The following is a 13,478-nucleotide window of genomic DNA, read 5'->3' as shown; positions in this document are numbered from 1 at the left end:
GGGGCGTGAAGCCCCAGACAACCTAGTTCCTAGGATCATTGTGACACACAAACCCCTCCGCCACGATAAGGTGACGGCTCAAGGAGGGGTGTATAAATATATATATATATATATATATATATATATATATCATCTGCCATTTTCTATCCACAGCAGAATAAAGGCCTCTCTTCTACTACGGCAGTTTGCAATTTGTTGCCAGTGTATTCTGTTGTGTTTAATCATTTCACCTAGCCATCTAGTTTTAGGTCTTCGTCATGGCCGTTTTGTGCCCAGTGGTATCCAATTGATAGTTTCTGTGGTCCAGCTCTTCGGGCAACGTGACCAGCCCATTTCCATTAGGCCTTTATATTTTTTCAATGACGTCTGAAACTCGCGTCTGCTGTCTTATCCAAGTTTATCTTTTCTTGTCACGAAGGCTTATTTTCAATATTTGGCGTCCCATGTTCCTTTTGATTACGCGGAGCCTTTGTATAACTTTGGCATTTGTTGTCCAAGTTTCACTTCCATAAGTGAGGACTGGTAAAATACATTGATCGAAAACCTTTCTTTTCAAGCAAATGGGAAGATTGTTCTTAAATATTACACTTAACCTTCCATAAGCCTGCCAGGCAAGCTTTATGCAGCGTTCAACCTCAGTGCTTGTATTTCCATCCATTGTTACAAGTTGGGCGGCACGGTGGACGACTGGTTAGAGCGTCAGGCTCACAGTTCTGAGGACCCGGGTTCAATCCCCGGCCCCGCCTGTGTGGAGTTTGCATGTTCTCCCCGTGCCTGCGTGGGTTTTCTCCGGGCACTCCGGTTTCCTCTCACATCCCAAAAACATGCATTAATTGGAGACTCTAAATTGCCCGTAGGCATGACTGTGAGAGCGAAAGGTTGTTTGTTTCTTTGTGCCCCGCGATTGGCTGGCAACCAGTTCAGCACCTCCTGCCCGATGACAGCTGGGATCGGCTACAGCACGCCTGCAACCCTAGTGAGGAGAAGCGGCTCAGAAAATGGATGGATGGATGGATATTACAAGTTGGCCTAAATAGATGTAGTTGTAGATGGCGTCAAGGACATATTCGTCCATTTTGACATCTTTTTGTGGTCAGTAACGATTGAGCATTACCTTTGTTTTGTTTTTATTAATTTTGAGACCTGAGCGACGGCTTTATAAGTCTAATTCCTGAATATGATGCTGTAGTTGTTCAGCATCGTAGGAGAATAAAATGATGTCGTCTGCAAAATGAAGATGGCTCAAATAAGCGCTCTTAATTTTTAGTCCTTTTTCCCGATTGAGCTTTTTTAAATGTTTCTTCAAGACAAGCTTTAAATAGGTTCGGAGGCATTGTGTCGCCTTGCCTGATGCCTTTTCCTTCTGATATAGGTCGACTCTATCCCTTGATTTACCAGCACCTGCAATATTGAAGTGGTGGTGACTGTGTCAAACCCTTTTTCATAGTCGATGAAGGCTACACACAGATGCATTCCGTACTCATTGTGTCATTTGATTATTTGTTGAACTGTCTGTATGTGGGCCATAGTAATAAAACCGTTACGAAAACCCGCTTGTTCGATCGGTTGTGCTTCATTGAGTTTGATTCCAATTTGTTTGTCCAATATCTTTGTCAAGACTTTTAAGATCTTATTAAGTCCGTTGCCTCCTGCTTTAAGCATTTCAACTGAAATTTTATCCAGACTACAAGCTTTTACGGCCTTAAGTGAACTAATAGCGTTTCCACCTCTTCATTCATGGAACTGGGTCTGCTTCTAGCTTTCCAGTAATCATTCGCTGAGGGTGTTGGGAGTGTGTGTCAATTCGCCATAAGCCTGTGGTGTCCGGAGAGGCCCTATTGGCCTTCCAAATCGTTTTCTCTTCTGGGGACGCACGTTTTTGATCCTCTTGCATTTTTTCTAACATCACCTTTGAAATAATTTGACGAATCCTGGTTCTGCACTCACCATCTGATATACTGTCACATAACCCACTGTGTGCTTTGCGGCGGCATCCGCCGCCTCATTTCCCTGTTATACGAAGCCATCACCTTTACTGTGTCCCTTACATTTTATCATGGCCATTTTGTGGGGCTTCATTAAAACCTCACACAGTCGAATGACCTCACCTGGATGCTTTATCGGCGTTCCTGTGGCCGTGAGAAAACCTGCTCTTAACCATCTTGCAAGTTCTATATGCACTACATTACACACGTATGCTGAATCTGTATCAATGTTCACAATTTTCCCTTCTCCCTCCAAAGCCCTTACCACCGCTTTCAATTCTGCCAATGGTGCCGATTGTTTCCCTTCCACCTTCTCTGATTCCCTCACCTCCCTGTCATCTTGCTGTACCACTGCATACGCTGCCTGTAGGCCTCTCACCGGATACATGAAACAACCACCATCTGTATACAAAATAATCTCGGCATCAGAGTAGGGCGTACCTTGCAAATCCTGTCTGATTCGAGACTGCTCCACAGCCCTTGCAGCACACTAATGGCTTTCCCCCTTCTGGATAGTGTCTCCCATTTTAATGCTCTCGTGTGTATGTGCTGTGTTGTGCATTCAAGATGTTCTACAAACATGTTCTACAAAAATGTTCTTAAACATTTTATTGTAAATGCAGAAGAAGTTACATATGCAATTACGCATGTGTTAAGAGTACTGTCAAGGGGTGTGACATCACAATATGTGCAGTCTTTTGTAGTATTTTAGCTAATCCAGCCACATATAAAGGACATGGTGGGGTTTCAGTCTGGTCCAACTGTACACTTACTGTATGTACATGAGGACATGTCTCTCCCCATTCCCCTTCTGAAAAAAAGCACACCACTGATAGTGTTTGGTTTTTCAGAAATGTCTAAATAAAAATGTTTGGAGTAGTCGGGTCGACGTAAATCTGATGCTGATGCCAGTGATTTTTTTAACACAATGAAAGCACTCTGCGCCTCTGTCGTCCAATTCATAATGGAAGACAAGTTGCGCATGCCGTGAACCGCAACCATAGCCCTCAAGGGGGCAGTCAATTCACCATAGTCTGCTACGTAATTGTGGCTGTAACCAGTCAGGCCCAAAAAGGACAGCATGTCTTTAACAGTACGGGGTTTTGTATGGGACATAATGGACTCCTGGTGAGCTGGAGAAACAGCTGTTCCTAACCGTGAGACCACATGGCCCCTTCAGACCCGCAAATGGTGTTTCGGATGCCTTCTTTGGCCTCCAGTTCTGCCAGATGGGTTTTGGGGAGGAGACTGAGAAAGTAATTGGAGGCACAGTGGAGCAGAAGCCAACATCTGTTGGACCCTTGGGTCCACAGTGCCTCAGGCAACTGCGCCCCCTCAGCCTCAAGGTGATCCGTTCTCTCTCTACCGATCTCGTGAAATTTGGTGACATTCTAAAATCAAAGAATTTGTAACATGGGCCGAAATGTGATATGCTAACATACCGGATGATAATTTGACGTCAGGAATGTGGTCTGGACCCAATCAGTGGCTTTTACGGACTGGCTAATTTTGAGACTCAGATCTTTCGGCTGATGCTGACCTCCGATCGCCAATATGATGTGTAGTACAGCCGTGTCCACCATCGCGTACCCGTCCCCTTGCTCCTGCGTAAGACAAACATGTGAGGCAATGCCAGTTGAAGTGACATACAAATAGTCAGAAAATAATGACCACTGGTGACTGAAAAGTGACCTATCATAATACAATGTACAATACAAGGGGTCAATTGGCGGAGTGTAAGGGTGCAGGCTAGTAAGCCATGGAGACCAAAGTTGATAAGAGTGTGTGCACACTGTGGGAGGAGGGAGACTCAGGGTTCAGGGCTGCCCAATAGATGCCAGCATATTGATCTTGATCTGCTGTGGGGGCAGTGGAGAGCATAACATCTGGTGCCCCCGGTGCATAGTCACAATCAATTGCAGTCCCATCCGGGAAGCTCACTTGAAGCCCATCTGCCCCACAAAAGATGCTGGATGAGCATGTCATGGCCCATAAGGTTCACTGGGCAACTGGGGGAGAAGATGAATGAATGAGTCAGTGTCTGTTTTCCCACCTGCATGGGAGTAGTTTGTATCAACGACACAGCTTCAGCCACACCTGAGAAGCCGGCCAAAGTGACTTTTATGTCGCTCACTAGAACCCGCGGAGGGAACGTGCTGAGTGTAGAGTATCAAGCCCCAGTGTCGACCGTCATGGAGAGATGATGCCCATCTACGGTCACTGGAATGCAGGGGTCTGCCAAACCCTCCACGTCGAGGCTTCCTGGGCATCCCTATTGATACGCTGGGTACTGGCCCGAAGGTGGTTGGTGGCGCATCACAGGCTGCTGAGGTGGCCTGGTACGTCCAGGTTAGTGGGAGGATGCGTTCTGGCGATGCAAGCTGAGGCAGTGTGGCGAGCACTTATCCATCTCAAAGTTACAAGTCCCTCACCCAGTGACCCCACAACCTGCAGTTGTAACATGACCCATCAGACACCCTCTGTCTCACTCTACCCCTATCTCTCGCTCCTCATCCACGCCCTCGCTGGTTGGTCTGGCGTGGCGGTCCCGATTGGTTATGCTGTGCCTAACTGGTAGTCTGACCTGGTGCAGGTGGAGCAGTGGTGGTGGACTTCTGCTGCACAAATTATTTCTCTTTCTTAATAGAGTGTGAATTTGCCCGCTTTGCCTCCTGCACATGCCGATGTAATAATTCTTTTTTCAGTACAGCATCCTTATTTGTCTCAACTTTTTCTTTTTCAATATATCTGGCGAAGTGATGTAAAAAGTGTGTTTTCCACTCCACGTGGTTGTCAGAGCTGGATTGTCTCTCATGGCTTCGCCCACTAGATTGGGGGCTCCCTTGAGAACTGTCTCTGGGTAAAGTTAAGTCATCACTGGACTAACTGACGGATCCCCACCTGAGGCTTCGGTCCAGTCGCGGCGTGTGCATGACAAATAAGCAAGGCCTGTCTGTTCCCCATCCATCTGAAAAACACAGTTAGCGAGGGGCCCTAATTGTGCCGGGAACATTTCACGCATGGCAATACCAATCTCACCCAGAATGTCGCCATCCAAGGGAAGCTCATCCCGATAGGTTGCAGTGCGAAAGAAACGTTTGCATCTCTTGATAAGTGAGTTTTATTCCTACGATTGCTATCAAGTCTCCCATAGCTAGTGGTATTCCCTGCGTAACGTCAGCAGAGGCCCCTGCAACGAAGTATTGTCCAGCGTGAGAGGAGACCAAACTCAACACTCACGGACTAACTCGACGTGGGTCGGTTGCTTATACTCTCCACGGAGGCACAGCACTGCGCGCCGAAAGTACCTCCTATTGGGACCGACTCCCAGGAGCTGGCTAGCCCACTGCCTGGTTGTGCCCCTGGTACAAGGTCCCGGAACTCTGATGTTATTGTTGGCCTAAAATAAACCTCCCAAATATTGTGTCCCAGACACAGAGTCCCCCACGCAACGGATCCCGGATCTGTACGCGAGCCTATAGCAATTTCTGCTAATGAGTAAATACAACCTATTACTGAACTCTTGATTACTCTCTAACAAAATTCGGCCCCACTCCTCATTGCACAATATCCCAAATTAATTTCGCAGCAAATCAGGAGAATTTGAATAAATAGGTTTTCCCCTTACATTTTGTTGGCTGGGCTGGGTTATTAGTGGAGTAGAGAAGGGTAGCCCCGGATTCCCAGGAAACACCTTTTCACTGGAAAATCACGTCGGGGCACCAATTTGTTGGGAGTGTGCATCAATTCCTTACCCTTGCAGCGGACATGCGCGCTGCAACTTTAAGGCGCCACATAGACTAGCGACCACCTGAGAACCCCACTCCTCCACGCTGCCCTGCTGTGAGATGGTGACAAGGACAGGGCCTGGTGTACGTCAAGTGGACCTTAACTTAATAAGCAGCTTCCCGTCAAATCTTGATTCCTGTCTTCAAAAGACCCCTTACTGAACCAAATGGTTGGGGAAGACTATGTGGTTAATATTCACCCATGCGTGTGAGGCTCCACATACTGGCGTTGAGAGGAACTGCAAGCGCCAGAACCTGTGGACGTGCCTTTGATGTTTGTTAACGGAAGATAAAATGCCCGTTTTGATATCTTGCAAACTCGGTAGAAATATTCCAAATGTATGCCTTGGTGTCTGTGTCCCCCATTCTCACTTTGACAGGTCATCTGCAAGATTTTGAAAGCTGTTCATGATTTGAAATCAAACAGTACAAAATGTTGTATTGAACAATAAGCAACCCATCTGCCACAAGTTGAAACAATGATTCGAGGCGTGAGAGTACAAAGTTGGGAGTGTTTTAGATATTATTTTAAAACCAATTTACTCAAATTTGTAGACAAGATTCAGGCTGGTGGGTGTGGTCTTCTCCAAGTCGGCACTCCTCTTCCTATTTAACTCTAAACTCACACCTTTCTCGGAGTTAGAGTTGGAGTTGAGGTTTCTTTTTCTTTCTCCTCGTACCTTGTTGGCAGCTCGCCGGAGGCCACCCCTGCCCTTTTTTTTGTTCCCTTTTTGGCGTTGGGCGCCTCCGGGTGCCACCACATGCGCAAACCCCCGCCGCAACCAAGCCGGCGGCATTTTCGATCAAAGAAGTCGACCATGTGGCTCCGATCGCTTTCCCTAGGTACGATCGGTCAGTGGGGACTCAATTAGCAACTGCTGGCATCCCAGACGGATCCCGCAAGCCTCTGCTGGCCAGAGCTCGGCCCGCCACCAGGTCAATCGGAAGGGAAGTTACGAGCGCATCCCAAACAGGACAAGAACTTTCCTTTCCTACTTCTTTTTATTTTTGTGCATGTGGTTTTTCTTTCACCGAACCTGCTTCTTTCCCTCCTGAGGTCCGGAGGAAGACCACCCCAAAGACCAGCTGATCTGCGTGAGTCAACACTGCAATCCTTACTATGATGTACAACATCAGTGCGTAATAATTGTGGGGAAATTACTGGCTTCATACGAAATCCCAACTTTGCCTTTTCTCGCTCTGACTCAACGCATTAAGCGCTCACACGCTCATTTATTTTAGCCCAGCGACCACACCTCTCTTCCATTTTCATACGCCTTATTTTTTTTCTTTCGTTTACCCTCAAGTGTTATTTTCCTTTTGTAGCTTGTAGTTGTGTGTTTCATTAAATATACCATAAAATTCCACTCTGGGTCGTATTTTGTGTGTGTTCTGAATTTAATAAACCTCTGTAACCTAGGACTCAAAATGTTGTAGAGTGTAGCAACCTCCAGATTCTGAGACTGATTTAAATAGGTTTGTCGTTTACCATAAACCGGAAGTAACACAAACTTCGCTTATTACTTTATCCTAAGATAATTACAATTCTTATTTCATACATAATCGCTACACCCTTAATTAACAACTATCGCCAAAAACCCCGCTGCGTGTTTGTTGTTTTTCCCAATATAAGGTAACCAAAGAATGAAACCCACACTGATTGCAATTTGATCCGTATTTTATCTCCAAAATTCAATAAGAGTACAAAGTCACACACGGAATTCCAGGCCTTTTTCCCCTGCCACCGAACCTCTCGTCCACAGAGTAGACGGAGAAAAAAGAGCTCCTGTCCCTTACATTGTATAGGTTATGCTTAAGACGCTTCTAGATGTTGCTGCTGTGTCCACGCCCCGTCTGGTTCTTGGTGATAAGCGCCACCCGAGAGTGGGTGATGCAGGTATTCTTGCTGGTGTCGTCGAGAGCGTGACTTGTTTTCAGTTCGTCAGCTGTCATCTGGGGCCACATCTTGCAACATCTGAGAGATCGTGCGACTTCCGCCCTTCTGTGACAAACACGATAATAATACACTTGCCAGCATATTGCCAAAGCGGTTTATGTTTATGACCAAAATCATTTGAAATTAAATCTACTTATTGCAAACAATGTTAGCTGCTATGATTATTTGATTAGCTGAAATATTTGCTTAGCTGAAATATTTCTTGGTGGCTGTGACATATCGTTCCATCTGCCATTTTCAAATAAAAAAATATTCTCTTCTGGTGAATTAATTCACGTTTAACATTTTTTATTCTATTTCCAGCTTCAAGCGTTTTCTGAACAAGCGGAACGAAGTTCTCAATTGTTCTCGTATCTTTTTCCGAATCGTCTTGCACAAGTTCAACATATAAAATTTTGTTGATAATGCTGCCCCTTTTCTTCATTTCTTGTTGCTTTTTCATTAATTCAAAAGTCATTTTAGATATTGTGGATGTTGTCGTCTTTTTCGTTGATGGTGCTACTTTGTGTGCAGTTTGAACAATGCCGTTTAAAATGTCGTTGTTGTGTGTTGACAAATCTGTGTCTTAGAAGAGCATTAGAAGAGCTTTAAAACGTATTAGTCGCTTCTTCCTTGAATTAAGTTTAGATTGGTAAGCTTGCTCTTTAGAAGTTTATTTCGTTCAAGTTGGCAGTTGATTTGCACTTTGACCCGAACGTATCTGTGGTCACTTCCAATGTCAAATTTGTTGAGGGCGATGTAATCCATAATTACCCATTCGTCGTTGGACAGGAAGTAGTGTACGATCCTAGTGTTACCTTTGGGGCTTTTCCATGTCCACTTTCTGTTCCATTTCTTGCTAAAGAATGAATTGATAAAGTATAAGCCTTCTTGTTCAAAAAATTATATTAAGCGTTCTCCTCTTTCGTCTCTTGATCCCATTCCATAGGATCCAATTGATTTCTCACCAGAGTTACGGCGAATCCTGGCGTTAAAGTCATCCATGACTACTCGAAATTTGTGCTTCAATTGATTGTAAAAACGGGATAAATCTTTGTAAAACGTTTCCCTCTCGTAACACTTTCTAATAGAGATGGTACATTTGGCGATTCTGTCGGAAATAACTTATTAATAATGAAACCAACTCTACCATTGCGTCCACTTTGGGATCCTGTGTAATAAAATAGATGGCCATTATCAAGAGTCAACATAGCTTTATCGTTCTGATGTATTTCACAAAGTCCAATTATATCCCATTTGATCAGAATCAGAATCAGAATCATCTTTATTTGCCAAGTATGTCCAAAACACACAAGGAATTTGTCTCCGGTAGTTGGAGCCGCTCTAGTACAACAAACAGTCAATTTACAGAACACTTTGGGGACATAAAGACATTGACAAAAAACAATTGTGCAAAAAGATGCAGAGTCCTCCAGCACTAAGAGCAGTTCGAACGACTAATATTGCAATAGTCCGGTGCAATGACCATTGTGCAAAGGGCGCTGAGACTTCAAGGAGTGTATGCGGTTTAAAGTGACGAGTAGTGCGATCATCTGGGACAATGTTGGTTGTGCAAATGTTACAGATACTCCTCAATCAGTGTGCAAATGGAGCAGATGCTACTCTGGCATGAGTGGCCAGTATATGCAAATAGTGCAGCATGGCGAGACAACCTACAGTGAGTGCACGAGTAATACATAATTGGCCCCACAGAAATGTGACAACGAACTCAAGTCAAAAAATTGCCAGTTTGTTGTAATGGAATTATAGGTTAGGTGTTTAAGAAGTTGATCGCAAGAGGGAAGAAGCTGTTGGAATGTCTACTAGTTCTAGTTTGCGTCGATCGGTAGCGCCTACCTGAGGGAAGGAGCTGGAAGAGCTGGTGACCGGGGTGCAGACGGTCCGAGAGGATTTTGCACGCCCTTGTCTTAGTTCTGGCAGCGTGCAAGTCCTCAATGGTGGGAAGGGGGGTACCGACAATCCTTTCAGCAGTTTTGATTGTCCGTTGCAGTCGGACTTTGTCCTTTTTTGTAGCAGCACCAAACCAGACTGTGATGGAAGAACACAGGACCGATTCGATGACCGCTGTGTAGAACTGTCTCAGCAGCTCCGGTGGCAGGCCGTGCTTTCTCAGAAGCCGCAGGAAGTACATCCTCTGCTGGGCCTTTTTGAGGACGGAGTTGATGTTGTTCGCCCACTTCAGGTCCTGAGAGATTGTAATTCCCAGGAACTTGAAGGTCTCGACGGTTGACACAAGGCAGCTGGACAACGTGAGGGGCAGCTGTGGCGAAGGATGCCTCCTGAAGTCCACGATCATCTCTAGCCGTCTTGAGCGTGTTCAGCTCCAGGTTGTGTCGCCCGCACCACAGCTCCAGCCGCTCTGCTTCCTGTCGATATGCAGACTCGTCACCGTCCTTGATGAGGCCGATGACAGTGGTGTCATCTGCAAACTTCAGGAGCTTTGACAGTCGGGTTTCGCTGAGGTGCAGTCGTTCGTGTAGAGAGAGAAGAGCAGCGGAGAGAGGACACAACCTTGGGGCGCCCCAGTGCTGATGCTGCGTGTGGATGAGGAGGCCTCCCCCAGCCTGATCCTGCTGTGTCCTGCCCGTCAGAAAGCTGTAAATCCACTGGCAGATGGCAGGTGAGACGCTGAGCTGGAGAAGCTTGGTTGAAAGGAGTTCAGGGATGATGGTGTTGAACGCTGAGCTGAAGTCCACGAACAGGATCCTCGCGTAGGTCCCTGCACTGTCGAGGTGTTCTAGGATGAAGTGCAGTCCCATGTTGACTGCATCATCCGCAGACCTGTTCGCTTGGTAGGCAAACTTGCAGGGGGTCCAGCAGGGGACCTGTGACACTCTTGAGGTGGTCCAGCACGAGACGTTCAAAGGACTTCATGACCACAGATGTCAAAGCGACAGGCCTGTAGTCATTCAGACCAGAGATTGCAGGTTTCTTGGGGACTGGAATGATGGTGGAGCGTTTGAAGCAGGATGGAACTTTGCACATTTCCAAAGATCTGTTAAAGATCTGAGTGAAGACTGGAGCGAGCTGGTCCGCGCAGACTTAGAGGCAGGATGGGGACACATGGTCCGGTCCTGTCGCTTTGTTAATCTTCTGTTGTTTGAAGATGCGTCTCACATCCTGTTCATGGATGGTTAACGCAGAAGTCAGAGGTGTGGTTGTGGTCGCGGGTGCGGCTGGGTGGGTGTGTGGAGTGAAACTGTCCTTTTCAAATCTGCAATAGAAGGTATTCAAGTCGTTGGCTAGTGTGCTATTGTTCTCAGCTTGGGGGGATCGTCGCTTGTAATTAGTCAGCGATTGGAATGCACTGCCAGACTGATTTCAAGTCGTTCGCGCTAAACTGTTTTTCCAACTTTGCTGCATAGATCCTCTTTGCAATGTTAATTTCTTTAGTAAGCTGGTTTCTAGCTCGATTATACAGGGCCCTGTCCCCGCTCTGATATGCATCTTCCTTAGCTTGGCGAAGCTGCTTAAGTTTAGCAGTGAACCACGGCTTGTTGTTGTTGAATGTCCGAAATGATTTTGTTGGTACACAAACCTCTTCACAGAAACTGATATAGGATGTGACAGTGTGACAGACATATTCATCCAGGCTGCCAGCTGAATTTTCAAAGACACTCCAGTCTGTGCAGACTAAACAGCTTTGAAGTTCCATCTTTGCTTCATTGGTCCACTTTTTGACTGTTTTCACTGTAGGCTTCGCACATTTAAGTTCTTGCTTGTACGTCGGTATTAAGTGAATTAAGCAGTGATCAGACGAGCCCAGGGCTGCACGAGGTATAGCACGGTATGCGTTTTTTACCGTAGTGTAGCAGTGGTCTAAAGTATTATTTTCCCTGGTAGGACAGTCGATGTGCTGCTTGTATTTAGGGAGTTCGTCGTTGAGTTTAGCTTTGTTAAAGTCCCCTAGAATAATGAGGGGTGAGTCAGGGTGTTTTTTTTCTATTTCGTTGACTTGTTCGGCGAGCGTTAGCAATGCGGCGTTCGTGTTAGGTTGCGGTGTAATATAGACTCCAGCCAGTATAAACGATGCAAACTCACGTGGCGAGTAAAATGGTTTACAGTTCAAAAACAGCGACTCCAAATGCGGGCTGCAGTGTGTGCTGAGCACCGTGACGTCCGTACACCATTTTTCGTTTATATGGAGGCATATCCCGCCGCCTTTCGTTTTTCCCGATGATTCCATGTCGCGGTCCGCTCGATGAATGTTGAAGCCGGGAAGCGTGACGGCGCCATCGGGTACAGCGTCGCAAAGCCAGGTCTCCGTGAAGCACATGGCCGCGGAACGTCCGAAGTCTTTACTGGTCTTTAACAGAAGATGAAGCTCGTCCATTTTGTTGGGTAGGGAGCGTACATTCGCGAGGTGGATCGACGGGAACGCCAATCTGTGTCCTCTCTTGCGGAGTTTCACCTGAATGCCGGCTCGTTTTCCTCTGTGGCGCCGCTTCCGCATCCATGCGCCGAAAACCGCGGACTCCGCTCCGGTGAGTAACTCGGGGAAAAAACTGAGCGGATTTTCGAAAGTTGGTGACAGAAAGTCCGGAGTAGCCTCCTTGATGGTTAGCAGGTCTCCCCTTGTGTAAGTGAGTCGTGTAAGGTCTCCAAAGACGGACGAAAAACACAAAAACAAAGACAATACTAGAGAGCGCGTTACCGAGGCGACCACACTTGGTAGGCGCCATCTTGGAATCAGATGTTCTAACCAGTGATCCCAACAACATTTGCTCTGGCTTCTAGCTCATGTTATAGCTCTTCTAGTCGAGAATCGTCCTTTAGCGTTCACATGTTGAGCGTCCCAAAAATAAGATTTTGTACGTTATGTCTTTTTTGCTTCTTTTTTGCTACTTCTAAAGATTGTCCTTTGGTTTGACCCACAAGTTTTGTAGGAGTAACTGTATTCTGGTCTAGTATAGCCAAGTCCATTGTCCATAAACAGCCATAATTATCCCGTTGATTCTTAGCACCCTCTGCCGCAAGCTTGTCTGCCTGCTGCCGTAGGCAGAGGCTCTTTGGCCACCGGGGAATGAGGGCCGTGTTTTTTATCGTACTGCCATGAAGAAGGCCCTAATCTGCCATGCTGGCCCAATGCGTGTGGGCAGATTGCCCAAACGTAGTCCCATAATAAAGTTGTTCTTTGTAAAACTCCAACCAAAGCTAAAGCCAAAGTTAAGGTTGAGAATGGATTCGGAGATGAGGGCGACGCCCAACCCCCCCCCCTCCACTTAATAAGACGTGCAACATGTGAACTCCCAAAGTTGGGGGGGTAGACGTAAAAACTAATTTGGTTTTAACCAAGTCTTGCAAAGGCCAATCATATTAAAATGATTGTCTCTGATAAGATCTTTGACGAGCCAAGCTTTCGAGGAAAGTGATCTAATATTCAAAAGACCAACTTTCATTAAAGTGGGGTGATCGGTGCTATTTGCCCCCAGAGTATTCCTAGTCACAATATTAATAAGATTATGTCTAGAACCCATGTTATATTTCGAGTTGCTGTGGGCGCGGCGAGAGATTAATACTGTAGGAATCTGGTACTTTTTTGTCGACTTGTTGTCGGTAAAACGAACCGGGGAAGAATGCTTAAACTCATCACACAGTACCACCTTAGTACAATGCATAACAGTCTGCAATACATTAGTGGGTGGTAGGGCTGTCACTATCGAATCTTTTTTTAATCGATTATCCGATAGAGATTTCATCAACTAATCGAATAATCACCCCCACCCCAAAGATTTTTTTAAAAAACTA

The sequence above is a fragment of the Phycodurus eques genome, chromosome 20 (assembly GCF_024500275.1).
Source record: "Phycodurus eques isolate BA_2022a chromosome 20, UOR_Pequ_1.1, whole genome shotgun sequence".
Lineage (NCBI taxonomy): Eukaryota > Metazoa > Chordata > Actinopteri > Syngnathiformes > Syngnathidae > Phycodurus > Phycodurus eques.
Note: the sequence above shows the minus strand (reverse complement) of the source record.